Below are 6,109 nucleotides of genomic sequence, written 5' to 3' on the forward strand. Positions count from 1 at the left end.
TTGTTCAAAACATATTGAGTTCTGGGGGCTTAGGTGTATCATTTAGCATTTGCCATGTAAGAAAAAAATGAAAACCCAAAAGGCTTAAAAAACCCAGCCATTTTATTTTTTTGAACTCCTAGGAATCCACATTTTGGGTGTGTTTAGGTGGGCAGTTTAGCTTTAGTTACCTGCTGCCTTGACTGAGGCTGGTTGGTTCAAGATGGCTTCACTTGCATGTCCTGTGGCTTGTGCTGACTCCTGGCTGTGGCCTGTGTCTCCAAAAGTGTAGCCCCAGGTTTCTTCACTCTATGATTGTGTTTAAGAAGGCAAGCACCAGTGCTCAATGATAGTCAAACTTATGTTTGCAGGACATTTGCTAATGTGCTGTTGGCCAAAGCAAGTTATATAGCAAAGCCCAGTTCATTGTCAGAGCATACTACATGAGGGTTTAGGTGCAGGTACATCCATCACTGGGTAACAATAGAATAGTGTACCAAAAGAAATGTACATAATGTACATTTTTAATCTATATTATCTTACGCAAAACATGCTGGGTTGCAAGATGTGTACTATCCAGATATTTAGGTACATATAAATAAGATGTGTTGTCATGGAAACACTTATCTGGAGTTGTATGTCAAGTCATTATGTTAATATGAAAATAGTTAATAGAGCTTAACTACATTTCTATAGGACTAGTTTTAGTAATGACACAATGTGTTTTTCTTTGGTTTAAATGATTAAGTTGTATGTTTAGGTAATGTCGATTCTTGCTAAATCAGTAGGTAATGTATGTTTTCATTAACCCAAAAATAAATTCTGTCTAATGTGTACCAATTAATGTACTTGCAGATGCACTTTATTTATTTATTTTTTTTTTATTGAATCAAAATTGATTATACATATTTTGGGGGTTCAACATATGAACATATGAGGAATGTTGATCAAATAAATATTACTAGCATATATATTGTTACAAATTGTAATTATTATTTATGCCCCTTGTCCAATATCTCCCCCCCTCCCCCCCTCCCCCCCCCTCTAATTTCCCTAGATTTCTTCTCTCCTTCTGAAAGAGTAATGGTCTCTGTGTTGATTTGTTGCCTACATGATCTGTCCAATGCTGAGAGGTGTGACCAGGTCCCCCAACATTATCATAGAGCAGATGCTTCTTCTGTCAGGCTGAAATGGGCTTTGCAGAGAGATATCCTCTTCTTTTTTTCCATCTCTGCTGTTGACTCCTTTTGTCAATGCACTCCAGTGGCTGGTGGACCATCTGCATGGTGGTTGCATGTAGCTGCTTTCATGGCAGTCATGGTTATTGTGGTGGCTGTGGTGGGCCATCCACATGGAAGTGATGTTTTTGGCATGCCCATTAGTGCTGGCAGTGTGCCTGATTGAGGGGACTGTCTGTTCCCTGCCTCCATTACATGGGACCCTGGGTGGGCCCCATGGCCCTGGCATGGTGTTCCTTGTGGGAGTGTGGTTCAGCCACCAACTCTATGCTCTGGGCCCCTGTGTGGGGCCCTGAGATGCTGGTAGTGTTCCTGATTGTGGACAGGGGGTCTGATGTAAAATATCTCTACAGTGTGATCTAGAAATCACTTCTGAAAGAAATTAACACAAAAACGTGGAAAGCTATTTCATGCTCTTGGATTGGAAGAAATGGATTATAAACTTAAACATAAGACCTGAAACCACAAAACTCCTAAAAGAAAATATAGGGGAAACACTTCAGGAATAGGACTGAGTAAAGACTTTATGAATATGACCCCCACAGCATAGGCAACAAAAGAAAAAACAAATGGGATTATATCAAATTAAAAAGCCTCTACACAGCACAAGAAACAACAGAGGAAAAGAGCAACCTACATAGTGGGAGAAAATATTGTAAACTATGTATCTGATGAAGGATTAATATCCAGAATATACAAGTAACACAAACGACCTAAAAGTGGAATAAAAAGTAGTCTGATTTTAAAAATGGACAAAGGAGCTGAATAGGCATTTCCAAAAGGAAGATATACAAATGGTAAACTAATACAGGAGAAAATGCTCAACAGCACTCACTATCCAGGAAGTGTAAATCAAAGCCACATTGAAATATCTCATTCCAGTTAGACTGGCTACTATCAAAAAGGCAGAGAATAACAAATGCTGCTGAGAATGCAGAGAAAGAGGAACCCTCCTATACTACTGGTGGGACTATACATTAGTGCAACCATCATGTGGAGTTTCCTCAAGCAACTACAGATAGAACTGACATATGACTCAGAAATCCCACTGCTAAAGGATTGGAAATAATCATGTAGAAGGGATACCTGTACTCACATGTTTTTTGCCCCTCTATTTACAGTAGGCAAAAGTTGGAACCAACCTAAATGTCCATTATCAGATGACTGGATAAGGAAACTGGTATATTTATTCCATGGAATACTTTTCTGCCTTTAAAAAGAATGAAATATTGCCATTCACAGCAATATGGATGAACTTAGAAAAAATTATGTCAAGTAAAATAAGCCAGTCACAGAAAGAAAAATTTGCATGTTGTATTAGTCCATTTTGTGTTGCTATAGCAGAATACCTGGAACTGGGTAATTTATAAAGAAATGAGGTTTATTTGGCTTACAATTCTAGGACAGCTCCATCTGATGTGGGCCTCAGGCTCCTTCTACTCATGGTGGAAAGTAGCAGACAGCTGGTGGGCACTAGCAGATCACATGGCAAGGGAAGAGAGGAGGTGCCAGAATCTTTTAAACAATGAGCACTTGCAGGGACTAACTGAGGAAGCAAGAACTCACTCAATAATCTCCCCTTCCCCAGGGAGAGCATTAATCCATTCATGAGAGATTTGTCCCCATGACTCGATCAGTTTCCAACACTGCCTCATTGAGGATCAAATTTCCACATGAGTTTTGCAGGGGACAACTGATCCAAACTCCATCACATATCCTCACTTACATGTGGCGGGTAAGAAAATAAATAATTTTAAAAATAAATAAAAGAAATATACAGCAATCACAATATTGCATTGAACTTCGAAAGGAGAAAACAGAGCTGAAGTTACCAGAGGGTGGAAATGCTCAAGAGGATGGTGGAAGGGAGGTATTTGTAAAGGGCCCCAAATTTGATAACACTGTATAATGAAGAATATGCTAATTATCCTAATTTGAACATCACATATTGCACACATATTGATACCCAATGCTTTACCTCAAAGATACGTACAATCAACTATGTTGAAATGAAAAAAACTTAACTAAAGAAAAGCTTTTTATTGAACCTTCACTTATTTCTTTAGTTCTCTTTATGTATATCCAGATTTTAACCTATGTCTTTTTTCTTCTCTGTAAGTTTTTTTCTTCACATTGATTCCAATACAGGTGTACTGGCAACAAATTCTCTCAATTTTTGTTTCCCTGAGAAAGTCTTTATTTTTCCTTCTTTTTACAGGTAGATTTCATAGTGCACAGGACTCTAGGTTATAGGTTTCTTTAATCAACCATTTGAATATTTCACTGTACTTTCTCCTTACATACATGGATACTCAGGAGATGTTGGGTGTAATTCTTATCTTGATTCTTTTTAAGTGAGATAGTCTTTCATCCCTCTGGCTTCTGTCAGATTTTTTATTATCTTTGAATATCTGAAGTTTGAGAACTACATGCCTAGCTGTAGTTTTTGGTATTTATCTGGTTCTGTGTTATCTTAACTCCCTTGATCTTTGGTTTGGTGCACCATATTAAATTGTGGAAGTTCTCAGACATTATTCTTTTAAGGGTTTATTCTATTTGTTTTCTCCATCACTCTTCTTCTGCTGGTTTTCTCATTACTCTATGTTAAAACTTTTGACCTCGTCCAACACTCCAGATATTCTGTTCTTTTTGTGTTTTTATTCTGTATGCATGCTTTTTAGTTCTTAATTTCTTTGATCTGTCCTCAAGCCCAGAGATATTTTTTCTCAGCTGTGTTCAGTCTACCAAGTTGGTGAGAGTGTGTTTCCAGTTCTCTCAGGGACCACAATTTAATACCTATACTGGCCAATTGCCTACACCCTGTGTATCTTTCTAACATGTACATAATTATTTAAATGATTTTTATTCATAGAACTATGAATATGTTGGACTTCCAAACAGACCAAGTGCTAACATATATATGACATATGTGTGTGTGTGTGTATATATATATATAATGAATTATATTGGTAGACTTCTTAATACTGAGCTTTCCTTTAACTGTGGAACAAATTTAGAAAATTTCTTTTTCTTCTTTACATTCTATCTCTTTTTCTCTATCTTATGTTTAAAGATAAAGTGCTTCTGCAGACTTTATCCTTGTTTTCTTTTGTTTTTACTTGGAATCTGTTAGGTTTCCTCTCTCATTCTGATGGCTTCAGGTAACATTGTCATTTTGATATTTCCCTTCATTGGACTGAATGTCTCCCTAAAACTCGACCCCGACTGTGACAGTGTTAAGATGGTGGCAAATCCTATTATGGTAATTGAAAGATGGGGTCTTAACAATGTGATTAGATTGTAGGACCGTTTCATCATGAATGGGTTAATAATGGTGGGCATGGATGTGGTTCTGAGTGCTTTAAAAGAAGAACACATAAGAGATTGACCTCTCTGTTCTGCCATTTTCTGCCAGGTGAGACCCCTGGATCACTGTAATCTCCACCGAGGTTGTCACCAACCATTTTCTCTGGACTTTTCACTCCCCAGTTTTGAATCTGTGAGCAGTAAATTTCGTTTTAAAAAAAATTACCCAGTTCCAGGTATTTTGTTATAAGCAACAGAAATGGACTAATATATTTCCAAACATTTATCTTCAGCTTAGATCTCTCTCTCTTGAACTCTGGAATCATGAATCATCAATTGCCATAAGGACATTCTGACAGATATTTCAAGTATAATGTATTCATCTGTTTTACTCTGCCCATTATATTTCCCTGTCATTCTTCAAACTACACTTTACAGTGCCAGTACCTAACTAGCTGTAATTATGTAGAGAGCCTGAGAGTAAAACACTATTTTGTTTTCTGCACAGGAATTTAATACTACAGTGTCTTCCTGCTTTTTGTTTCCATACTACTTTCCTCTTCTGTATGCTTACTGCTCTGATATTTATTTATTTTTCTATTGGATGGTCCATATGGGGATCAGAACCTGTGACCTTAGTGTTACCAGAAGCACGCTATCCCAAGAGAACTAGCTAACCAGTCTTGCTCTATGTTCTAATGCAGCTGGTCTTCCACTGCCCTGTTTTCTTCTGCTCTGACTCTCTCTAAAGCTTTTTCCATTTTCCTTGTAGTGGATGGCTATTAAATTGTAAATCTAGTATGTAACTGATTTGTATTTACAAAACAACATTATTTACGCCCTGTGTTTAGAAAGTGGCAATGTTTACTCATACAGACACAAGGAATCCTTTGGCATGTGGAAAGGAAATTTTGGAATGCTTTTGCATATGCTTTCAGTTTATAAGTAATTAAAAAACAGCAATTACATATAATTTGTCTATTTCAAACAGTAAACATAGAAACATTCCATAATGTGTTTCTTTAATAGTATATGTAACTGTTATCACCCATGAGCATTCGTTTAGACATGATGCCATGTGTACTTCCATTAATGTGGGGTGTCTTCTTTTGCTCTTGTGACTGTGGTTTTGCTGTTGCCTCATATTCTTGAGAACAAGTGGTTCATATGAAATAACTTAACCTCTTTGGCATTTCAATGAAGTGGAAACAGAATGCAACATAGAAATATATTTTGTCTTTATTACCCCATTTAACTTGTGTCTAAATTTGTTAATCTGACACACTGCTTCAGGTATGTATTTATACTTATGTCTTCAAACCTGACTATAAACTTCTTGGAGAAGCAGCATTTTGTTCATACTTTTATCACTAGCAACAAGGATGGTTCTTAGCTACAAGGTAAACTTTGTAATCATAGTTTTAGTAATTAATACATTATTACAGTGACAGCATATTTCTGCTGTTTCCCCCACCCACCATATGGAGAACAGAAAAGTAGCACCTTATTTAACACATAAGACACTCATTCTCACAGAAGTGTAAACTCTGAGATTCCTGTTTTGTGACCCGGAGCTGGTGGCTTGA

The sequence above is a fragment of the Galeopterus variegatus genome, unplaced genomic scaffold, assembly GCF_000696425.1.
Source record: "Galeopterus variegatus unplaced genomic scaffold, G_variegatus-3.0.2 Scaffold9693, whole genome shotgun sequence".
Taxonomy (NCBI): Eukaryota; Metazoa; Chordata; class Mammalia; order Dermoptera; family Cynocephalidae; genus Galeopterus; species Galeopterus variegatus.